Below are 24,937 nucleotides of genomic sequence, written 5' to 3'. Positions count from 1 at the left end.
TGTTTTATCATTGACCACCTTTAATTTTTTGCACTGCACTATAACCCATCATTTTGATACTATTTAGCTAAAAAAGTGTTTATGGGAAGTACCCAGCCATGGTACTAGGTAAGAACATGGTCTCAATGATCAAGAGACCTCTTTGCCTATGAAGGATGACCAAATGATAATATTGATCATTGCAATTTGTTGATGGGAATACTCTGAATACCTTTTGGGTTCTTCTCATTAATCACTACAGACACTTTATTTGCTTTTTTGTCCCACTTTCTTTAATTAATTTGTAGTCATTCAGGTAAAGTTTTGACCACTATGACAGACTGAGATAGTGCCTCATCTAGAGCCCTAGGATTTCGGTGTTTTTATATAATAAATAATATCCTTATAAAGGCATAAGAATCATATCCATATTTAGTCAGCCCATGCAGTCCAAATTAAGCAAGGCTACTTCCCCAGACTCCTAGAGAGTACAACGCGTTCTTTAAACAAAGCAAACCTCCAGCAACCTGGGAAATCCCTAAGCTTCTGTTTTAATTTGTCCTAGAACTCCTGTGAGCACTGAAAGAACGGCCAGTTCTTAGTGACGTCTTATGTCCAACCTTACGTCAAACCCGGCACCTTTCAGGTATAAATATTCTAACGTTGCCTTAAGCAAACACACAGTGGTTTGGAGCAGAGCGGCTTTCTACTTGCCCGAGAGCCCAGCTGATGCAAGAGCCCACGGACGACGCCCCTCCCTTTTGACGCACAGAGAGACGCTGACTTTTTCTCCAGCCGAGAAAATCCAGCTCCGGTGTTTTCAGCCGCCCTTGCGGGTTACTGGGCTGTTGAGTCCTGAGAGAGAGATACCAGACCTCCTGCTTTCTATTACCCAGGTACGGAGCTGACTAAACCCTTAAAGAGAATTCTTGATTCAGAACTCTTGGCAAAAACCAACTTAACTTAAACTGCAACTTATATATTCCTTCCCATGTATTAGGCTTATGTCAGGTACACCGGGGTAGGTGTATTTAGAAGCACCAGTTGAGTACGTTAGTCAATGTTTTTATGTATGTATATATTTTATCTATTTTAAAGTATCATATGGCTAAGAAACCATATCAATGCTTTTACAGTATTATTCCATAATACTACTTTTACTGTACGCACTTTACTTTACTATAAGTATTGCAATTGTGGCAATTCATTTCTCTTGCATGAGAAAGAAGACTGCTCAATAAATAACACCTTTTATTGAAAACGCCCGTCTCTATTCTCTGCACTCTGGTGAAACTAAGTATGCACAATTGACTGAGTGAAATAGCTGTCTATTGTTTTCACACGACTCTAGATACACTCTTATTCTGAGGGAGCAAAGTTGTCATGTTTTATGGTTGTCAGAAGCTAATCCCTTCTTGTCTATCCAGGGAGGTTAAACTCCTTGTTTATTCGAGAAAGTTTCTAGTGACCTCTGAGCTAGCTGGCAAAACGAATTAAGTCTAATATAGTCAGTAGAGACCTAGTCGACCTCAGTCCTACGTCTACACTGCTGTTTATATTATTCCAATGCGCAGAGCCTATTGGGAATATAGGAACTACACGGCAAAGTGAGAAGGGAGCGTGAATCTTGTGAGGGACTCCTGGGTGCGGGAAGATGAGTTGCAGTGTTTTGATTGCGATTAAGCTTGAATTAGCTCCCTTTCCCACATGTGCATTAATTGACAGCTTGGCGTCCATGGTAATTCCAAGGATTCGGACCTCCTAAATATTGTTTTTACAGTGACCCTAGGTCCTCAGGCCAGGTTTTGATAGAGTCAGAGGTTTCCAGTCACCACAAGAGTATTTTTCTTTTGCTCAATTTGAGGCAGCTCCATGGCATTCATTGGTCAACAGATGGGAGGCGACTGTAGAGTTTGATGATCAAGTGTCACATTCCTGCCTAGTAGGGCCCAGTGTAGTATATCCCAGATATGACCAGTGGGACACCATCCCATATGATAAGATTCAGCACACTTATCACACAAGGTTGCCAGTAAGACATAGTATGACCAGTTGGACACCATGTTGTATAAAATTATACATCGTTCGCTTATCACATGTCCGTTCACATATACACGGAGATAGACATTTTGAAAAAAGCCTGGGCTTTGCTTGGCCTTCTATCCTGCTGATGTCCCAAAAGCATACAATCACCCCCAAGCAAGTCTTCCAAGGTAGAGTCTTTTCACCAACTATGCGAGACATTTACCAGGAAGTGGACACTGCTGCTGCCGGCACTCCTTCAAGCCTTTCTCTCCTGCCCTCTCCCTCATACTCTTGCCTTTTCCATCTATACCCTGCCCTATCTTCCTCTGTGGGTGATGAATTCACAAAGGTAAACTTACATTTTTCTATAATTTTACTACTTTAGGTTATCACAAAGGGAAATTTTGACACAGAGTCTAACTTTACTAGTAGAAACTTACCTTTGTGAATACCGAAAAGTAGTAAAGTTACACTTTTGGTCTAAGCTTACCTTTGTGAATATCGAAAAAAAGTAAACTTACACAAAAATATAGGTGTACCTTTGTGAAACTGGCCCTCTATCTTTCTGGACCAGAGCAAAGAACTCAAGACTGGTGCTAAGAACTAGTGAAGCCATGTTTTGGGAACTTCCTTGGAAGGAAAGGAGTGTTTACTGGCCAGTGTCAGAAGAGGAGCAGACATCCGACCAGTAGGATAGAGAGCAAGCTCCAGCTGCCTGAGGCCAGCTTCAGGGAGCTAGTAACCCAGAAGTCCTAAAGACCCCGCAGCCACAACGAGGCCAAGAAGATTTGAGTGGATAGACGATTGAGGGCCTGCTAAGAGGTATTCCATGCCTGCATGTCTGGTGTGCCTGCATGTCTGGTGTAACTGCATCATCCCAACCCTCTCAGTCGTGGACTGTCTGGCCAGCCGGGCAATCCCCCGGAGGCTGGAGCCCCCGGAGGCTGGAGCCCCAGGAGGCTGGTTTTTACACTTCGAGGCCGGTTTTTACACTTCGAGGCCGGTTTCGGCCTCCAGGAGTGATGGTGATTGTAACGAGATCCCGGCAGCAGCTTGAAAGAGTTAATCTGGTTCTAGCGCACATTAGCACGTCTGCACATGGGAGGTGAATTTATCAGTTTTGCCAGGGCTGTTTTAAGTTCTGTCTGGCCCTGATCTCGGTACTTTCCATGACTATAGGAGTTTGTTTCTGCCCTCCCTGCTCTAGGGTCCGCAGAGGTTCCCCTCTCAACTTTGGGCCATACAGCAGTTTCCTGTATGAAGGCGGTCACTGTAGTCCTAGATCTTGAGATTTTCCATCTAAAGTTTCTGCTTTCCGAGTTACTACCTATGAAGGTGAAGTGTGCTCCCTAAATCCCAGCTCCAACTGGTTTTCCTGTGTCCAGTGAAGTCGCTGCTCCCGGACTAGTGGATGCGCCCACCAAGTAAAAGGCTTGACCGTTATGGAGGGGTTTTGGGATACGCGTCCATGAGGTTTGGTGCTCTCATGGACATACCTTGATTGTTTACCCCATTACACCACCCGTAGCAGCCCCAGATTGCGGGGAGACCAAGTCCCACGTCTGAGCTCAGTCACGTGCCCCAGGCACAGATGTCCTAGTTTACAGTAGCCCCTTTCACCCATCAAGGGTTTGAGCTAATGGACATTCAACACATGAAATCTGCGCCTCTGCTTGGGTGGCACCCTTGTTCGTTTTGGGTGGTACGTTTTACATTGTGACTGTTTTGCTGGATTCACAACTTCCTATCAAATTCACTGAGTTGTCCAGCCTTGAACCCAGGGCTGCTGAGAAACCATGTCAGTTTATGTTGGGTGGTTGGCCCAACTAACCGTGCACTGTTCACTCGGTGCTATGCACCTAAACTCATTTCATTTTTTCAACAAATAATAAACCTTATGTAGTCCCTCTTTTTTCTTTTTATTTACACCTTTTTATGTATCTTTGTCATGTGTATCAATAACCACATAATTTTTGTTTCTGCAGTTATTCACATTCACACGCTACTTATGAGCATAATTCTAAGAATCTCACAACGGGCAGTACAACTAGATACTTAGCTACAAAGACCAAAACAAATATATTACAGTGAGATCAATAATTCACCAAAAAGACACATCCACACGGAGAAGATATAACCATCTAGTCCCAATAGGTACTACTGCACATTGATATGATTAAATAGTAAAGACAAGTTAGCAGCTGCTTGAGTAATTAGTAGAGACAAGTTAGCAGCTTCTTGAGTAAACAGCAATACAATTCACACATCAAGAACATTGGATATAAGAGCGAAGTTAACAACAAATTATAGGGTGAGTCATAGTATAAAAAATGGTTCTCTATCAGCAGTGCAATATTGTGATTATTTAGCAATCATCAACTGAGAAAATAGATATGATGTTGAATTACATTTAAAATAATGTTCAGATCAGGCTGTAATAAGGTTTTGTGACAAATCGAAACAATCTATTTTTTGCTATCTACGATATGTTTGAACATCACACAATAACGGGGCATTCACTTATTGTTCTTACATCACACTAAACATCGAAGAACAGCGCCGAACACGCGTTTAGTGTTTGTTTTTACTGATGTGGATGGAGATTGAGAAGGCGGATACCGTTCCCAGATGGTGCTTGTAAAATTGCGGTACAGGGTAGAGCAGTCCGTCTTCAGTGGTAGTGATCTCTAGCTGAAACGCGGGAGCATTGTTTGTTATAGGGGCATCGGCGGTAATGGTTGCAACCTTAACGGGAGTACATGCAGGCTGCAATACGGAGAGGAAGAGTAGCAATCTAGGTAAGCTTGGATTCCAGCATCATAGAGTACAACATATCTTTGTGAGGACAGGTGGCAGTTACGTGAGATACTGAAGGTGTCTTTGTTTTTGTGAACTTTGCAGAGAGAGTAGCGCGACAGTTGGAGTAAACAGGTATGCGGGAACGCATTACTAAAGATGGCAAGTCTTGTTCTGCAGTTCATAAGGTCAGAGTGTTTAATATTGGATTTGCGGTTTGTTTATTTTACAGAAAGAAATAGTGCTGGATAATCAGGTATGCATATTTCTTAAAAGCGGTTGTAATGCTAGCAACTAAAGGAGTAAAAGTAAGCAGGACATTCACTACGTTTCTCGTTTATCACTTAGGGAGTTTTGTTTGAAGCCACAATATCAGCGGTAAGCCGATTGATTATATTCTTATTGGATGAGTTTTTTTGATAGTAGGTACCAATAGTTGGCAACAAGTATGATAGGGAGTGCTTAATATATATATCACATTTTGTTTATACAGGTTAGAGCATTGAGCACAACGCATCAAGGTATGAGAATAATCATAGTACACACTTCAACATATACATGGGCACCCAACAATCGCAATTACATGGTTATTTTGTTTATTTTTTACAGGTTCGCCCCTGATGAAGGCACATTGGTAGTGCCGAAATGCATTGGGCCCTTATTTACAAATTGTACATCTAATGGCACTGTAAATTATTACATGAATATCAATGTTAATGTTATTTTGACTGTCATTTTGAAAATATATGAAATGTGAATAACTGCAGAAACAAAAATTATGTGGTTATTGATACACATGACAAAGATACATAAAAAGGTGTAAATAAAAAGAAAAAAGAGAGACTACATAAGGTTTATTATTTGTTGAAAAAATGAAATAAGTTTAGGTGCATAGCACCGAGTTAACAGTGCACGGTTAGTTGGGCCAACCACCCAACATAAACAGGCTATATTCACAAGGGACTGACAAACCCAGTAACCGCAGCACCATTGTGTACAACAGAGGAAAAACAGGAAAACGGAGTGCTCCCTAACCCAACGAAAATCAGAGAAACCATGTCAGACATCCGAATAAAAGTGACATATTATGCTGTCGCCGGGCAACAGTTGCCCCACACTTCTGTTTTTGTGAGTCCCAAATGTAACCTCCCTATTTTGTTACTTGTAAATAAAATACCTATTGTGTTTTCACAGGTCCAGCTGTGAGTACTGCCTTGTGTCGTGGGTACCTCCTACTGGAGTAAGTCTGCGCTGCTCAACCACGTTACTCTTATGTAGTCAGGAGCCCAAGGGCAGCACCTAGCCATCCAACCGGAGCGTCTTGGTACCCGAGATTGATCCAGCGCGGCTCTCTAACAAACTTTACTACTCATTTCACCTAACTCGGATATAACCACTATTCACTCATCGGTGGGGCCCATAGCACCGTGAGTCACTCACACATACACATTACATCTGAATCAGTGACAAAGAAGTGGAGCTGCTGGTTAGCGGGGTACCTAGGTTTATACTTTATACATTATATACCTTTATAGACTCTTTTAAACATGTGCTAACCTATTACCTGGAAAACTCTACACCAAGGCACTTCAAAATCTGGTCAATAGATCATCTTGTAGAAGTTAGTTGGAGACTAAGACCAGCTTAATCATAGTAATCCACATAAAAAGTTAACTTTATTCTGTCATGACATTTAATTTAAATAAAATCACAACTCAAGTTTTACATTTTAAAATCAGCTTGATCTATTCATTTAGGAAAAGGGAATTAGTTTATTCAGACAAGAAATAATTTAGCCATTTATTTAGTACATGTTAAAAAGAAATGGAATGGAAATGATATGACCTAACTCTGCCATAAAGAAATAACAGTTGCACGAGTCTCAAACTGCCTCTATTCTCCTTCAAGCTTCAAAATAAAATCTGCATTCAGTCATCTCCATTGCTCCAAAGTTAAAGTCCAACAATATTTCAAAGTCTCTAGCACCATAAAATAGTTCAGACCGACAGCATGTTGTGGTGCAAAGTAAAATTCAGGAGCAAGCTTTTATACCCTTTTGGAACAAGCTCTTTTATACCCTTTTTCTCTAGCTATATAACTAAAGTTTAAACTTTTAGGGTCCACAACTTATTCTGATTGGTCCATCAATGGGGTGACAACGATGACCTCATCCATCCTTGGTAGAACCAGTTTTTCAAAATATGCGCAGTCATTTTGTCCGTTCCCATGTATGTCATCTCCGTTTCTTTTTTACACTTTGTCCTTCAGTTCATTCCTTACATCGCTTTTCCGTTCCCAGGTTCTCAGATGCAAAACAACTCTTGGCATCCTCTTGCACTCCTGGGTCAAGCTGACCGTGACATCACCCGCTGGACGTACCAGGCTCCCCGATGACTTAGCCATTCACTATTGCGCAGGCGTAAAGACTCTCAGTCAGCAGCCATTTATTACCGCTAGGCCACACAATCCTCAATGAGAACTAGTGCGAAAACAAACACAGAGTGTTAAAATATAGAAATACTGTTTTTTCTTTTAACCACCCACCAATCTAAACTCACCCATTAGTAAGTTACCTAGCAGAAGCAGCTTTATATACTTATCTAATGTACTTATTTTCTTTTTGCCACGATAAGACTCGCTTATAAAGCAAAACAAACATGCGGTTTTCATACTTTAGCACTATATTAATATGACTCGTTCACAATTATTAACTAATTAATTTTCGCAAATAGCAGTTCGTACCCACATGTAATTTTATGTCTAAGTGTAACTTTGGTGGTTAGTTATTCAAGCTTCACAAGATTAAATTGGTTATGGTTATAAGAGTATGACTTCACAAGGGGTACACACATTTTTTATCTCACTCCTGCTCCATCAAGATCACATGACACCAGAGTTGAATGACATCATCCCCCATACAATACTGCCGCCCAGCCATTGGTTACCTCAAGCCTCAGGGGAAAGGCCTCACCTGAGGGTCCAGATTAACCCTTGCTCTTCCAGTGCAGGCAGGGACAGTCACTCCTGCACTTCACTGACTGATGTTAGTTCCACAAAATGCTTTGGTTTCTAGGGAGCTGTTCCATGTCCCCTGGCTGCGAGCAGAGGACAGGATGTACTCTGGCTGTGCAAGGCCCATTGCTTAATTTGTAAACCAGTAAGTGCCTGGGCCCTCGTCAGGAGGACACTGCAGCTTGCACCACACATTGCCCCTGCCTGCACCGCCGATGACAGCACCAACACAACTACTGACATCGCACTTCTACTAGTGTGACAATTCAGACTGTTGAAGACACACAAAGGTATAATAAGGGCGTGTGCGACACCTATTAGTCGTTTTTAATCTATATTGAATTAACAAACAAATGCTGGTATGCTCATCTCTAAATTAGACAAACAGCGCCACCCAGTGGCAGTCTGACATAAGTTCTGGTGTTGACAATTCAGTGCAGAGCACCGGAAACCACTGCCTCAAATTAAGCACTGGCCGACCACTTTACCACTTTTCTTTTTAGCATTTTGGGGTGTAGCGCCTTCGGGACTCAGATGTCCAGTCCCTGAGCAGAGCCCACCAATCTACCCTGATAAGCTTCTGTTTGGGGTGAGGGCTGCATACAAACTCCAGCCGCTGTGCACTGCCCTCTTCGTTGCTGGGAGCTCCGGTCACCTCCATGCACTGCAGTCTCACAAGGAGCAGTGGAAGGGTCTCCTGTTACCATCAATCCTTCTGAACATCCTTACTATGTGTAAATCTTACTATAGGTACATCTCTGCACATACCACATGGGGTACAGAAGCAGGATATAGCCAGGGCCACTGGGATTATGCAGCAGGGGAGGGCCAAAGTAAGCAGTAGCATTGAGTAAATTAAGCGGCAACAAATGGCAAATTATGCAGCACTTTGTGACAGTATTACTTCATTATTTTGTCATTTTTACACTGTCTGGGCGTTGGTTGCACCTCATGAGCACCAGTGTAACACTTAAATATAGCAGTAAGCAACTAAAAAGGTGACCAGACAACCTATGCAAATGCCTTCCACTGCGCAGTAACAAGTGTTGCTGTGTTTTAGTAACATTTGAACTATTTGAGTTAGAAACTTTGTTCCACACAATCGAATAATGCCAGTGACCCTGGGTATAGCACGGGGGCAGGATATTGATTTTTAGAGTATGTGCCCATTCATAGGCCCCGCCCACTGCTTGCTGGCACTGAGGGCACACCCCCTGAGGCCTAGACCGCACCCCTCCCACCCCCTTCTCAGAGTCTGGCCCGGGTCAGGGAAGCCTGTGGTACAGCCTTTAGACGGCTGTTTACTGAGGCCCTTCCTTCCCAGCTGAACCCAGCACAATGGGGCCCCTTCCAGCCACATCCCCAGGCGGGCCGGCTAACAATGCGGGGCCCCGAGGAAGGAGATCAAAACATGAAGGAGGCGCCAGAAAAGGCACCGAGTGCGAAGAGAACAAAGGGATGGACACAAGAAAGTCCGCATGAACAATTAAAACTAAGCTAAACAACCACCCAAAGGAACAGCTCTCCCGTCAGCCTTGAAGGGCCCAATCTCCATTTACCATCATTTTTAAAGGGCAGCCTGTTTCTTGGCGCGCACGCTCCGCCAGTCCGACATTTCGAGAGAACTGTGAGAGGCGCCTCGAAGTCCGAGCTGGCTCCTTGGTGAGCGCTTTGGGCCGACACCCCTGTGGCAGGCAGGTTGCAGACAGGCACATGGGGAGGCAGTGAGCAAGGCTGCCGACACCGAGCACGACTATCGAAAACGTGCCCATAAGGAGCGCATGCAGCCTGCTCAAACAAATAACACTTAAACATTGGCAAAGCCAATAGCGCCACCTTTTTAAAAGTGCTAGCTGACTTTCTGGCGTTGCCAGTGTATGCTGTTGATGGAGCAGTTTAATGAACAATATTTTGTTCAGGCTTGTGAAGCCAGACTTCCATAATGTTTAATAAAACTAATATGTTTGCTGCATGTTATTAAATCAACCTAGAATAAACTGTGCAACATGAACACTTGGGATTCACATTATGCTTATTTGTGCAAAATGCAAAAGAAATACAATAATTATTGTCTATTGTCTTTGTCATACACTAACTGCTGCTCTCAAAAATAATAGCATGTGTTTTTAAATGTGCTTTTGTTTTCCCTTTTCTGTGACAAATGTATATGCTGCTTAAATGTGCTTTTGCTAGGTAACAATTAATGGGTTAACATTTAGCAAAGGGGGTGGGTAACAGAACAAATGTCAATTCCTTAATTTATGTTTTATGTTTGATTAAATAATAGTTTTCCAAATGAAGCTTGGAGTTGGCTGCAAAAAAATAATGCATTTAAAAAGTGACGCAAGAAGAAGTGGCGCAGAAAATTGACGCTTTCTGAAAAAGGGACCGGCTGAACTAAAGTCACAAGAGAAAACTTATTTTGAAAAGATGAGAAGCATATAAACTTTTATTGTGAAAAGGTTTGCAAAGAACTGCCAAAGGCGACTGTGGAGAGGTTTGCTATTGTGCCGCGGGAAGTTCGGAACGGACAGGCTCAAGGTTGGGAGGAAGAGCCGTGACATTTTTGTATTAAATGAACATCTTTGCTACAAAATGTAGCAGCCTAAGGAAGTGTCGCCAGGACTCCGTGCATTAACAATGGGTTAGTGAAAAAGCCCGGACATGAGCTAGGAGATGTCACAATTTAATGTGGCATTAGGTGGTTCAGCCAATGGAGAGCCAGAATTCAGCTGTTGGAATGTGAAAATAGTTAGTTTAGCTTTAGTTTTAGGGTATAAGAATTAGCTCAAAGAACAGACTTTGGTCCTACGCTTTTGATTCCAGAGGGACGTGTTCTGCTGATGGACGAACACACGTAAGGAAAGGAGATTTTTACAAAACTTTATTTTCAGGCAATGAGGGTAGAGACAGGGAAATAGTTAGGGTTTGGAAATGCTTATTTTCACTTATTTCTGCTAATGAATAATATTTCTTGAATTTAGCTCTTTATAAATGCTGAATAAACTTTTCTTTATGACATTTTTTATGCTTGTTTAATAAAGTTCCAAAACCTAAGTTTTCATAAATATGTTTAAATAAACTTACTAAATGACAAGCTGGTCTTGTTTATTGTGGATAGTTTAAAACAACATATATAGATCTAATTGCCTCATGATTCAGTCGCTCTGTTGTTGATATGGGCCTAGTACTATATATGGTAAGTTTAGTGGTAGTAAATAGAGTCATTTATGCAAAATTTTGGTAAGGGCGCTGGATCACTGTAGATGCTGACAAGCTATTAAACAATGCAATTCAAAAGGTCTTAAATTTGCAAGAGTTTGATCTACTGGCATTGTAAATGACACTGCCTTTTATTTGTGTTTTGAAATCCTGCATGTGGTGCGTAAACACGCACTCTGTACTTATGGCAGTTGCTTACGAGAAGCAAGGCTGGCAGTAACTGCACCTCTTGCTGCCAGCCTTGCTTCTCGTAAGCAAGGACTATAAGTACAAAGTGTGTGCTTATGCACCGCATGCAGGTTTTCAAAACACATAAATAAAAGGCTTTATTAGTTACAATGTAAATAGCTCAAACTCTTGCAAATGTGAGACCTATTGCATTGCAAATGCTTGTTTTGCTTTGATGTGACGTTGACCTATTTTTGGGTAAGCTGTTTGATGTGTAATATGAAGGTTCATCTTCTCGATTAATGTTCTTGCGTTTTCTACCTTTTGCTGCGCAAACTGTTTCTAAGTGAAAATGGTGGGTTTCTCGGTTGAAGAAATCAAACTGCTCCCTGACATCACAACTAAACGCTCAGCAATACAAGCCAACTGTTATCGCTGTGATCAGATTTGAGTATTTCTCAATATGCAAACATTAAACCCCTGATAAGAGTACACTTTGATTTTTTTCCAGACCGCATGTGTAACAGACAGACCTGCTTTCTTGAAATATAGTTTTGTTTGTACCCAAGTCCTTTTTACTAATGAATGTTCTGTAAACAAAGAAATAAATGTAAAAAAAACTATCTGGCTGATGTACTTGCATGACATTGGTGTGAGCTCTTGGACTTGACTTGTTGGCTGTGCAATACTGGAAAATGGAGCTGTGCACAGAAGATTAGAAATGATGGGTTAAGGGAGAGTTCAGTCCATTCAAGGTCAGTGGTGAGGGGGACATGGTATTTCTTGTAATTCCCATCTAAGATTTGTGGTTGATCATGGGGTAGTCAGGGAAAGACCAGCCTGGTCTGAATGAATGCACTGATCATATTTAAAGCGTGGGGTGGAAGGGGAGCTTTCGAGGAACAAGCCTGCAAGCAGGTTTTATTAAAAAGGGTGATCGGTTTCAAGACGTGTGGGGGGGGGCAAGATTTGGTGCAGTGTTATAATAAATGGCCCAAGTTGAAAGCTAAGACGACATAATTGTGCCCGCATGTGAGTCTCGCACAGAGGTTTACCATTTTGGGGATCTTTATTGAAATGAATGAACAAAAGTTTGTTTATTGGATGTGGTCGTAGTTCCCACCTACATTGCATCAGCTGTTAACAGTGACTGGTTAGCTGTAAACAGTGGTGACCAGCCAGCCATCTAGGAGTGCGTAAATTGGATACCATCAGTTACCAGAAATTAACTAAATGACAGGACATTCACAGGCCGAGCTGTGGGCTGAATGACAGCGGAGTGATAACCGGCGTCTTCATTAGGCATGAGTCCAGACAGATGGGGAGGCGCGGCTGCTGCGGTCCCTCTCTGGCGTCTTCATTAGGCATGAGTCCAGAGAGATGGGGAGGTGCGGCTGCTGCGGTCCCTCTCTGGCATCTTCATTAGGCATGAGTCCAGAGAGATGGGAAGGCGCGGCTGCTGCGGTCACTCTCTGGCGTCTTCATTAGGCATGAGTCCAGAGAGATGGGGAGGCGCAGCTGCTGCGGTCACTCTCTGGCGTCTTCATTAGGCATGAGTCCAGAGACAGATGGGGAGGCGCGGCTGCTGCGGTCACTCTCTGGCGTCTTCATTAGGCATGAGTCCAGAGACAGATGGGGAGGCACGGCTGCTGCCGTCACTCTCTGGCGTCTTCATTAGGCATGAGTCCAGACAGATGGGGAGGCACGGCTGCTGCGGTCACTCTCTGGCGTCTTCATTAGGCATGAGTCCAGAGAGATGGGGAGGCGCGGCGGCTGCGGTCCCTCTCTGGCGTCTTTATTAGGCATGAGTCCAGAGAGATGGGGAGGCGCGGCTGCTGCCGTCCCTCTCTGGCATCTTCATTAGGCATGAGTCCAGAGAGATGGGGAGGCGCGGCTGCTGCGGTCCCTCTCTGGCGTCTTCATTAGGCATGAGTCCAGAGAGATGGGGAGGCGCGGCTGCTGCGGTCACTCTCTGGCGTCTTCATTAGGCATGAGTCCAGAGAGATGGGGAGGCGCGGCTGCTGCCGTCACTCTCTGGCGTCTTCATTAGCGGGGAGCGCCCGGGACATGGGTGGGCCCGTCTGCGCCCATCAGAGCCCGGAGGAGGCAGGGCTGGGCTGCCTCTCTTAGCTTTTCTGGCTTGTTGTTACTACAGCTGGGGACTGAGTCTAGGACGCATTCAGGATTTGAATTGGAACCAGGACTAGGATCATCAGAATCAAGGCACAAAGGTAAACTCGGTGGGGGCGGGGGGGCGTGTACCTGCCGAGGAGCATGTGCAGCCAATTAAGGGGGCCCGTGTTGACTTTCTATGGAAAACAAAGAAGTTACAAATATACAGTTTAAGGACACTTCCGGATGGACTTGGATGAAACCCTTTTAAACTAGGACATTCTAGAGTCAAGACCCACGGGAGCACCGGAGTACACATGTAACCTCACCCAGGGAAGCCGGGTGCATAGGTGTCTTTTCGTGTCAGGTTTTGTCATCATTTTCAATGGAGACCTGTAAAGAAGTGCTGCAGGCGACCAGAGTAAAAGTGTCCGGGTAGATCCAAGAGTGGATCAAAGATCTGAAGAACCTGAAAGGTGAGGGGACAGTCTGGGTCACTAGCCAGTGACCAGGAAGAAATCAGGTGATGTTGGATGCTTTCGAAGTGAATGTGAGCTTGTTTCTTCAGCCACGTGGTCCAGGAGTCATCGACGAGGACCAGGCGCTGGATTCGAGCTGTCATACAAAGGATCTAGTTGACTGCCCTGTCGGTATCTGGATTGGACCCAACAAGCCTTGGTAACCGCAACCCACGCAGGAAGTCGAAATGAGCTCTGTTGCAGACCAGCAAGGTCTGGGGCGCGTCTTTGTAGGGATGCTGGAGCAAGCCTGGAGCAACCAGGCCAGAAAGTTAAAAGAAAGTCTTTCAGGGGGTCACTAGCCAACGGGCAAGGAACCGGGAAGACGCATCGAGCAGAAATGCACCAGCAGGCTCCACGGTACCCTCGTGGAGTGTGCAGGCCTGTGCTTTGGTACAGATAGTGCTCGGGACTGGGGCTTAAAGTACACATCTCTCATGTCTGCCACGGGTCTCAGCTTTGCGGTGGATGTGGGTCGTGGTCAGAGATGTCTGTAAGTCCAAGTTCTGTGTCACAGCCTCTTCGGGATCCGGCGGGAGCCTCGACATTGCAGACCGGCAAGTTGCTTGGTGATGCCTGTTTGAACAGGGTGGTCAGTCGTTGACCACAAGGGAGATGTCCTTAGTCTTCGAGTCAAAATGGAATGTCGAAGTTCCGGGATTTCAGCTTCAAGATGTCCTCCAGGTGAATCTAAAGTCCTAGGGGCACAGCTCCTATACTTATACTAAGTTTGGGTGCTGGAGGGGGCGCGGAGCTTGCCACAGCCGATGGCGGACGTGTGATCTAGATGCTCCGCGCCATCGCCACAATAACTCACCAACTATCCTGCCAGCACAGGACCTGAAGGGGCACAGAGGTGGGCAAACACGCCCGGAGATCTCCGCTGCCGGGTACGAGAGAAATGGGGGCACTCCGAGCCACAGCGACTCGGGCGGCAGATGATTGAGCGCCGGAGATCTAGGCCGCTCATCCCCAACATGGATTATCCACGCTGGCCGCAGTACGCGCGGCAGACCAGAGCGACGTCAGCCCGGTGGATCGAGGGCCCATACTTAGCGCTGCGCTTCAGAACCCGGAGAGCCTGGTTCTTGGAGCCCCTGCGCATACCCCCTGCACAACGAGAACACGTGGTGCCCCAACTGCGCCACTGGCACTGGAGCGCATACATTTTTTGATACCCTCCTAGCCCGGCAGACTGCGACTCAAGGCCCATAGAGCCGGTATTTGGGACCCTCGGGAGCATATGTGTCGGCGGTGACTTGGGGAGCTCTCAGTTAGGATGCTGCAGCAGCACGGAGATGTGGACGAACAGCGGCACTTGATAACAGGCGGTGAGTGTGGCCTGCCTCGGTGGGTTCTCTGTGGCGGGCTCTGGGTCCGGCCTTGTGGCGCAGCGATAAGGGAGACCCACCGCGCTGCATCGGCAGCGGGAACAGCCCTAGAAGGATTGCTAGACTGAGTCCATTGGGCCTGAGCCGACCCTGGTAACCTGGTCAAGATAACAACGGCCAAGTGATTGGAGGGCGGACGTACTGAACTCTCGGTGATATATCGCCGAGACACAGCGGGAGTACGCGACAGCAGTTGCCCGGAGACCTGGGTGCAGAATGGGCAAGGGTGACAAAACCCAAACCAAGTTACCCTTCGAGCAGCGCCGCACTAGGGCCCCGGAGGCACAGGTAATGGAGTCTATCCCGCAGGCGAGAGGGGCCGAGGACACGTTTTACGCAGAAATTAAAACACTGCTGGTAACGATGGAAAAGGGCCTCCAAGACAGCATAGCATCGCTGGGCTCCAAAATAGATGCCCTCTCCTATCGAATGGAGTGTATGTCGGAAAGAGTTGAAAAACATGCTGAGCGACTAGACATGGCGGAGAGGCGCATAACGGAACCGGAAGAGGCGCAAACGGAACAAGACAAAGTCCAAAAGCAGCAAGACCGGATACTACAGGTCCTACAAGACAAATCGGAGGACTTGGAGGCCCGCTCTCGCAGATCGAACATACGAATCACGGGAGTGTCGGAGACCACACAAACGGGTAAAATGGAGCTAGTCGTTGAGAAACTGCTGCTAATGCTGCTGGGAGCGGAAGCGTTCTTGCCGATGTTTATAGTCGAGAGGGCACATCGCACGCTGGGCCCGCGCCCGAAGCCGGGAGCACCCCAAGGCCAATCATCGCCAAGCTCCTAAATTACAGAGACACAGCCTTGCGGATAGCCCGAGAGAAAAAGACACTGCAATTCGAGGGATCTGACATCTCACTGTATCCGGACTTCACTGCAAAGGTACAAGAAGAACACAAACACTTTGCTCTGTACAAGAGACAACTCCGTGACCTCGGGCTGGACTACGCCATGCTATACCCAGCAAAATTGAGAATCAATCGGCAAGGTCATTCACATCTTCACGGATCCTAAAGACCTACACAAGGCGTTGAAAGTTTGGACAAAGGAAAGCAGGGGTAGCCCTAGGAGTCAGAATGGCGAGGAGGACTCCGGCAGCCAACTGGACAAACAGGACTAGTAAAACTGTATGGACTCGCTGATTTGCTGAATGTGGGTCCCTTGACTGTTCGCAGCATCCCTTGATGCAGACTTGGGACTTGGCGCTGCTACATGGAGCACTACATCCGAGCGCCCACTGCTTATGCCTCTGAGAGAGGGGGCCATGGGAATCCCGAGGACTCGACATATTGGTGAGACTGTTTTGATTTGTCTGTTGTCGCTGCGCTTATAGTACGCACACCGGCTCAGCCGCCATATGAGAGTTGAAGGCTGACGCGGCTCATGTATCAGCAACAGCTTGGGACGCTTTGGTCGTGGGGTGTGCCGGTTTGTAAATATGTTATAGTGGCCTATCTGTGCCCTGACTGCACACGCCGGCATAACCTCCTCTAGCGTTGGTGGGTGGGGCGGGGCCTACGCAGCTGCTGCCTGAAGTTACGGCTGTTCCACCTGGCAACCTCGGCCCTCGCGCTGTGTGCACTGTTGGTCCCCTTTGGGGATTTTTTGAGCATTTTTGGGGAGAATTGGGAGGGGGACGTTACCATGCCGGGCCGAGTTGGGGTTGGTCTGCTGTGGGAGGGGGATGGAGGAGTTCTGGGGAGTTCACAAACAGTATTATCATGTTTGACGGAAGTTTGTTCAGTTACTTTAGGGAAATTGCTTAATCTGACTTTGCACTCTATGACCATTGATTACACAGACAGAAATATGCCTTCTTCCTATCCAATACCAAGACGTAATGGCTGACACCACCACAGACGGGGGAACAACACACACCTAGACTGACCGCTATAAGTTGGAATGTTCGCAGTCTGAACGACCACCGTAAGGTCAGGAAGGTCGTCGGCTACCTGCAGCGCCAGCACATAAGACATAGCCCTACTTCAGGTGACGCACCTTCCTGCACACAACCACATGCTTCGAAGCAGAGGGTTGGAGGGTAACATCTCTGCTGCGGGGTTCACTACTAGCGCCAGAGGGGTTTTGACATGGGTTAACCCGAAATCCAAACTGCAGATCCAAACGCTGGAAACGGACCCTGATGGGGGATTTGTTATATCTAGATGTTATGGCCCTGCCGCAGACCCTACAGTTGTCAACACAAATGGCCCCAATTTTGACTCGCCAGAATTCTACAAGACCCTTGCTGCCAAGATCAAACAACTTAGCCAAAGGAGTTCGCTATTGTGGGGGGTGGGGGGACTTCAATCTCACTATGAACCCTACTTTGGACAGATCAACTGGCCCTCCCCGCAGACTTGCAGCTGCTGCTTTGGAGCTGCAGAGCGCAATCACCTGCCTGGACTTGGGGGATGTATGGCGGTCCAGGAATCTGCGACAAGGGGGGGTACACGCACTACTCTGCATATCATAACATCTACACTAGGATAGACTACCTGCTTGCTTCCTCCTCCCTCTTGGACCGGGTGAGGGACTGCAGGGTTTTGCCCAGAACCCTGTCTGATCACTCACCTGTACTTATGGAAATTCACATCCCAGGCAAAATCATACCGCCATTTACATGGAGATTCCCGCCTAACTCTCTACTGGACCCAGTGTTTAGGGGAGAGCTGGCTGAGGCCATAGACACGTTTTTTTAACAGAATATAGGCTCGGTTGAGAGCTTCCAAGTAGTTTGGGAGGCCTTCAAGGCCTATATTAGAGGAGTCGCGATGTCAAAGCACTCGGGCATACTTAAAGCGATCACGAAGAGATTGGCGGACCTTGAGAAAAAACGAGGGGAATTGGAGCGCAGAGTTGTTTCGCAGATGACGCTGTGAGCGCAGAAATTAGGACCCTACTGGCGGAGTATCATGAGGAAGCGGACAGGGAGATCAAACACATGAGCAAATACTCCACGGCTCGGGTATATGGAGAGGGGGAGCAGCCGAGCGCAGTGCTGGCCAACCTTATGAAGGGAGCATGGCGGCGCCATCACATCCCTATGGTGAACACTGCTAAGGGAGTGCCAACCACATATGATAGAGAAATAGCTGAGACTTTTAAAAAATTACTACTCGGATCTGTATTCCTATAAGGACGGCGATATGAAAGAGGAAATTATTGACTATTTAAGTCATATAGACATCCCCACACTGGCCAACTCCGATGCAACCAACAGAAAGGGACGAGATTCTGGACGCGCTTGCCAGTATGAAATCGGGCAGCGCACCGGGGGCCGACGGCCTAACGGCAGGCTTCTACAAAGCCTTCAAGGACCAACTGCTACCACATCTGTCGACCCTCTTTGACGACATGTGTAGAGGGCAGCATGCCACAATCTGTGGTAAATATTTTAGTAATTTACCTTGAACGGAGTTTCTATAAACAATAAATTCAAGTATGAAGAGCAGAGTCCGTGGTGGTTCGAATTCAGGGTCTTTATTCAGTAACTCGAGTTAAGGGAGAGCTCCGTCACCTAGGGAGGATCGGAAGAATCTCTAACTTTACATTCTGAACACACAGTATTTATAACAAGAAAAGAGGAAGGAACTTCCCTTCAATGCATGCCCGGATCATATGTTGCAATAAAACAGAAGTCATGTAGGCCCGGATCATATGTGGCAATGAAACAGAAGTCATGATCATAAAAGGAGATAACGTCGTGAAAAAGGGGCACGTGGTAGAAGAAATAAGGCTGAGTCATGTTTCAGAATAAGGAAGCACAAGAGAGTCAAAGGTGTGAAGAAATAACGCTAGGCTGGTTCCTTAGATAAGAGAAAGAGAGTCGTGACAGGATGTCTGTTTGTCGTGTTTCAGCATTCAGGGGGGCTCTTCTTCTCGGAATTGGTTGTCGTGGTTCAACAGAGCGGGGGTTACTTCTCGGAATCGGTCTGATCTTAGGGAAATGGTTACAGATGGGGGGGTCTTGTTCTCGGCATTGGCTTGACCACAGAAATGCACGGTTTAAGTGAGGAAACTGGTTCGCGGAATCGCCCTGAGCATGAAGATGTAATGTTGCCTTTAGGGGAGGGCGAGTGCGTGTGCAACTTCGTGAGGTGCATGATCAGCGCGTGATTAGTTCGTGTTCTCGTGTTCTCGTGCGTTCATGTTTTAGCACGATGGGCTCGGGGACGTGACTGAAGAGGGTGTATGATGGGACATAACTTATGATAAAAAGAGTCTTTTTCCACAAATCTATGAGAGAGGCTATCTTGGTTACTATATTGAAGCCGGGAAAGCCACACGATGAGTACAGCTCATACAGGCCCCTGTCGTTGCTGAACGTCGATACCAAACTATTTGCCAAGGTCCTGGCCACTCGATTGGCCCTGCTTGTTAACGGACTGGTAGCCCCGGACCAGGCGGGGTTTGTCCCTGGCAGAAACCTAGTTTATAAGTGATCCAACATGTTCGACCAAATAGAAAGGCACTGGCAGTCTTTCTCGATATGGAGAAAGCCTTTGATTCTGTAGTGGCCCTTCATGCGTGTAGTGCTGCAGCGTATGGGCCTGGGACAACCATTTCTCCAAAGGTTGGGAGCGTTGTACCACGAACCGAGTGCGAGGCTCCGTATGGGAGACCTGGTCATGGACCCCTTCCCTATTAGCAGAGGGACTAGGCAGGGATGCCCCCTCTCGCCCCTCCTATATGCCCTGGTGGCTGTACCGCTAGCTTGCGCTCTGCGGGAATACCACGGGAACGAAGGCATAGGCTTCCCAGGCTACAGGATTATAGTTTCGATGTACGCAGATGACACCCTGCTGTACGTCCGCGACCCGGATAACAACTTATCATCAGTACTTAGGGAGGTGGTACGCTTTGGGGCACTCTCTGGTCTAAAGGTCAACTGGACCAAGTCGCTCGCCTTTCCACTTACACCGCTCACGCAGCAAGCACAAATGGAATACCCTCTCCAGTGGACCACGGATACGGTCTGCTATTTGGGGATACATCTGCACACAGATTAGGAAATCCTCTTTATAGCCAACTATGGCACTGCGATTAGTAAGCTAGAAGACTACGTGCTTCATTGGAGCAAGCTTCCCCTGTCCCTAAAGGGGCGCATATCTATCATGAAAATGGTTTTGCTCCCTAGGTTTTTGTTCTTGTTTCTTACCTTACCAATTGTCCTCCCCAAATCATTTTTTACACGACTGCAACAACTGATGACAAAGCTAGCCTGGGCGGGCGGTCAGCCTCGCCTCCGGTGGACACTTACTATGCCTTACACAATGGGCGGGCTTGGAGGCATACTACAGAGCGGCACAGGCGTCACATTTACACACTTGGCTACACGGAGACAGAAACATACCTCATGTTCGCATGGAGACCATCTTTGCACAACCAGACACACTCCAGCACACTATTTTCCAGTCAATGGATCGTACAACGGGCATACTGGACTCTATAACAGCCACCAATCATGCATGGCACAGCCTCTTACAGATGCAGGGTGGGGCATTGCTGTACTCACCTGTGATGCCAGTTGACTGGGCCATATGGATACCGCCACTCACGGAAAAGGGAGTGATTGAAGCTTTGCATAAACTGAACGTAAACACAGCTGGAGACTTGTTCGCTGACGGAGTGGTTAAGACGTGGGAGCAGGTGCTGGGCACCAGCGAGGAGCCTCCGCTACAGACGCGATTTCAGTTCCATAGGGTGCGCAGCGCTTTGGGTGACTTGCTGGGTGGGGACATAACGGAACCCCCTGAGGTCCCTGAGCTTACACATGTAATCAAAACCGCATCACCTAGGGGGCTGCTGTCCAGTCTGTACGAGCTCACACAGACAATTACACGGTACCCACACTCTAAGGCACGGCTGGCGTGGCAGACCGACTTAGGCATGGTATTAGATGAGGACACATGGCGCTACTGCTGCACTGTCACTAAGAAGGTTTCACTCAATGGCAGACAGACTAGTCCACTTCAAGTTCTTAAACCGAGTGCCCCAGCCGTTAGGCCAACTCCTCTCCCCTTAAAGATCTTGCCCACTTCAATCAATCAATCAATCAATCACAGCATTTATATAGCGCACTACTCACCCAAAGGGTCTCAAGGCGCTAGGGAGGGGGGGTCCGCTACTGCTCGAACAGCCAGGTCTTGAGTTGCTTCCTGAAGGCGAGGTGGTCCTGGGTCAGGCGGAGGTGGGTCGGGAGGGAGTTCCATGTCTTGGCGGCGAGGTAGGAGAAGGACCGACCTCCTGTGGTGGCTCTTCGGATGCGGGGGACGGCGGCGAGGGCGTGGCCGGTCGATCGAAGCTGGCGTTTGGGAGCGTAGAAGTTGAGGCGGCTGTTGTGGTATCCCGGGCCTTGGTTGTGTAGGGCTTTGTGTGCGTGGGTGAGGAGTCGGAAGGTGATTCTCTTGTTGACCGGGAGCCAGTGCAGGTCTCTCAGGTGTCCGGAGATGTGGGTGCGACGGGGGATGTCCAGGATGAGGCGTTCTGGATCCGCTGAAGTCTCTTCTGGAGCTTGGCGGTGGTTCCGGCGTAGAGGGAGTTGCCGTAGTCCAGACGGCTGGTGACGAGGGCCTGGGTGACCGTCTTCCTGGTCTCGGTGGGGATCCACCGGAAGATCTTACGTAGCATGCGCAGGATGTTGAAGCACGACGAGGAGACGGCGTTGACTTGTCTGGTCATGGAGAGGGAGGAGTCCAGGATGAAGCCCAGGTTACGTGCGTGGTCTGTTGGTTTGGGTGCGCTGCCCAGGGGGGGGGGGCCACCAGGAATCGTCCCAGGCGGAGGGTAAGGATCCCAGGATGAGGACTTCCGTCTTGTCCGAGTTCAGTTTCAGGCGGCTGTTCTTCATCCATTCGGCTACCTCTTTCATCACTTCTGCCATCAGGTTCATTTTTACTTGGGAAAATAAAGAGTGCTTAGTTTGTAAACGAACAAGTGCTGGCATCAAACGTTTTTCTTTGAAGCTTGTGGCCCGTGATTAATACCAGGGCTTGATAGTATGGTTTCTACATATGCATCTTTAATCCACCATCAGTCACGCCTTTACTCGTTATCTCAGTCCTGGTACTGTGTGCGGCAGTGGAGGGTCTCTGTGCTCTGCAACCATTGCTATGTGCGCCAGTAACCAAACCGCGCGTGTCTGCGGCGCCAAATGGCACTCAAAACGTTTTCTTTAAAAAGTGAAAAGATGGTGCATTTTCACACATACAACGCCACAATAAGGGTCTTAAGGGCAGTTTGCAAATTTATTGTATTGCCTGTATTTTCATTGTTGTGTCTGACTGCTGTTGTCCGTCTTCCCCGCTGCCTGTACGTGGTCCATGCCATTTTTTCTTCCCTCTGTTCCCCTCGCTGTACCCTTGCTCTCTGCCCGGTCTTTCCTTCTGTACCCCCCGCTGCCCGTGTCTCTGCCCGTTCTGCCTTCTGTTCTTAGCTGCCCCTATATTTCTGTATTCCGGATTTTGCCTCTGTGCCATTAGTTTTTTGTGCCCGTCTGCCCTCTGTGCTACTCGTTTTTGTGCCCCTTTTGCCTTCTGTTCCACTCGTTTTTCCCTAATTTTTTGTGCCCTTCTGCCCTCTGTTCCACTGGTTTTTTTGTGCCTTTCTGCCCTCTGTTCCACTCGTTTTTTTCCTTGGTTTTGTGCCCTTTTTGCCTTCTGTTCCACTCGTTTCCCCAGCCGTTGTGACCCTGCGGCCCCGCGCCCCTGACTGCCCACTGTGACCTTTTGTTTAAGTATTGCTGTTAATCAGAGCCCCTTCACGGGCTCTGATTAACAATACTTAAACAAAAGGTCACAGTCTGCCCCGCGCTCCCACAGCCACGAGCCCCACAATCCCCAGCAGCCCCTCCTCCTTACCTGCACTCCTCACAACCGCTCCGCCACCACCCCATGGAAAAGTGCCTCATGTTCGCGCCGCTTGCTTCTTTAAAGCGGCCGGCGGCGCGACTCACGTGACGTCCGGTGCGCGCGCTCCACGAGAGGCGGTGCACGCTGACGTCAGGGGAGGTTCCCGCGCCCTGGAGGCAACGGTGGTGGCTAGACAGTTCTTAGCTGGCATCAGGTGGTTTTCTGATGTTTGCCCCCTCCAAACCCTATAGCCTCATGGGTAGAAAGTTCCCCCTCCAACTCCATGATTCTTCTACTGTAACTCCCCAACAGTGGCAGTGACGTTACTATTTCAGCTCTTCTTACACCTCCATATCATCAGAGGGCCCAAAGTTAAAAATTTATTCTGATTGTACAATTGCTTAAAAGCACGAAAGTATAACAGAACTGCACCATACAAGTATAAAAAAACACACTAAAAAGTTTTTTCTGGACAGATAAACATTGCTTAATGATTAAAAGCACTAGTTCTTTCTCTCTCTATTCTTCTCACTTACTCTATCTGTCTGCCTCTCTATCAGTGTCCCCGTCATTCTCCTGTGCTTCACCTTCCTTTGACACGCTCCTCTTATTTTCTTTCTAATGTTCCCTCTTTTCTTTTCACTACCTTTGTGCCCTCTTTCTGAGTCTCTCGCTCTCTCCCTCCCTCTCTTATATACTGTCTCTCTGCATGAACTCTCTCTTCCCTGGATTTTATCTCTACCATGTCTCATTCTCTCTCCTGCTCTCTCGACCCCCATCCCTTTCTATTGTATGTGTGAATTTTGTCGTTTCTCTCCAGTATCAGGGAAGGCTTCTGTTTCATATGCAATTGTATTTATGGCCCGCTTTGAGATATTTTAACAGAGTAAGCCATGCGTAGTTGGGAGTAAAATTAACCCGCAAAATAAAGGTAATTTCCCGTTCCGGAGTCACTGCACATTGGCTCCTGCAAACTTGTTATACTGGTTGTAAACGTTAATCACGGTTCATACTTTGAAGCGCTTAGATTATCACAATATTTCGCGAAGCGTTCCAATAGGTAAACCCAATAAAGAAATGCGTTCCTGTTAAATACCGTACTGCAGGCTGGGTTCCCTGTTAAATTACTGTACAAAACCACACGCCGAACAGATAGCAGGGTCGGTCGCGTACTTGTTGCACAGATCTACTGACTGCACCCCGTGTCACGTCTGAGCCGGTCACCATTCCAGTATTTGATACAACTTACAACATTCAGTTGAGCATTAACAACGCGTCCTAGTGAAGCACACACAGGCAATTGTGCATGTAGTGTCACTACATAAAATATCCCCATTATTATTATTACACCCACCAGACTTGTGTTACTTTGGGGGTAGACTTGCGCGTTCGGAATGAGCGACAAATGTCTGACCTGACCGACGTCTGGAGCTAAGGGGTTGAATCCCAGATTGATAGGCAGGGGTGTTGGAGAAAGCCAACCGCCCCCAGATCTGTGGGCTGCCCTATCACCCCACCCCAATGTCCTTTAGGTTCCTCTGATGGGCAGCTGTGCTTGTGTTCAGACTAAGGTGCCCCGACAGAACTGCACTGAACGCGGTTCAGTTGCCCCGGATACACCCTCAGGGCCAGAGAGGGGGGGCAGGAAGTGGGTTAGTAGTTGAGGGGCTCAGCTGGAAATCTGTTTGCAGCCTGGGTTGGGAGGGTGGCGAGTGTTGTTGCATTGCCTAATAACATCCGCACACTTGGTTGTGAAACGGCTCACAACAGTATATGGTTACGGCTCAGACACACACGCAATGGCGGGGCTAGGGTGGGGACGTCCTGGTGGCAGGACCCTCTATCTG

General features: G+C 47.4%; 1 long non-coding RNA gene across 1 annotated transcript in view; it reads right to left on the bottom strand.

Moving 5' to 3' along the window:
* Positions 1 to 6,448: 6,448 nt before the first annotated feature.
* The window catches only part of LOC147668208 (uncharacterized), a 56,500-nt gene continuing 38,011 nt past the window's right edge, over positions 6,449 to 24,937 (bottom strand). The window contains exon 3 of the long non-coding RNA XR_015304145.1: positions 6,449 to 7,279. This is a non-coding gene — a long non-coding RNA (uncharacterized LOC147668208). The remainder of the gene's footprint in view (positions 7,280 to 24,937) is intronic.

Source organism: Lissotriton vulgaris, unplaced genomic scaffold (genome assembly GCF_964263255.1).
Source record: "Lissotriton vulgaris unplaced genomic scaffold, aLisVul1.2 SCAFFOLD_3873, whole genome shotgun sequence".
Classification (NCBI taxonomy): domain Eukaryota; kingdom Metazoa; phylum Chordata; class Amphibia; order Caudata; family Salamandridae; genus Lissotriton; species Lissotriton vulgaris.
This window is presented reverse-complemented; position numbering and strand designations above follow the sequence as displayed.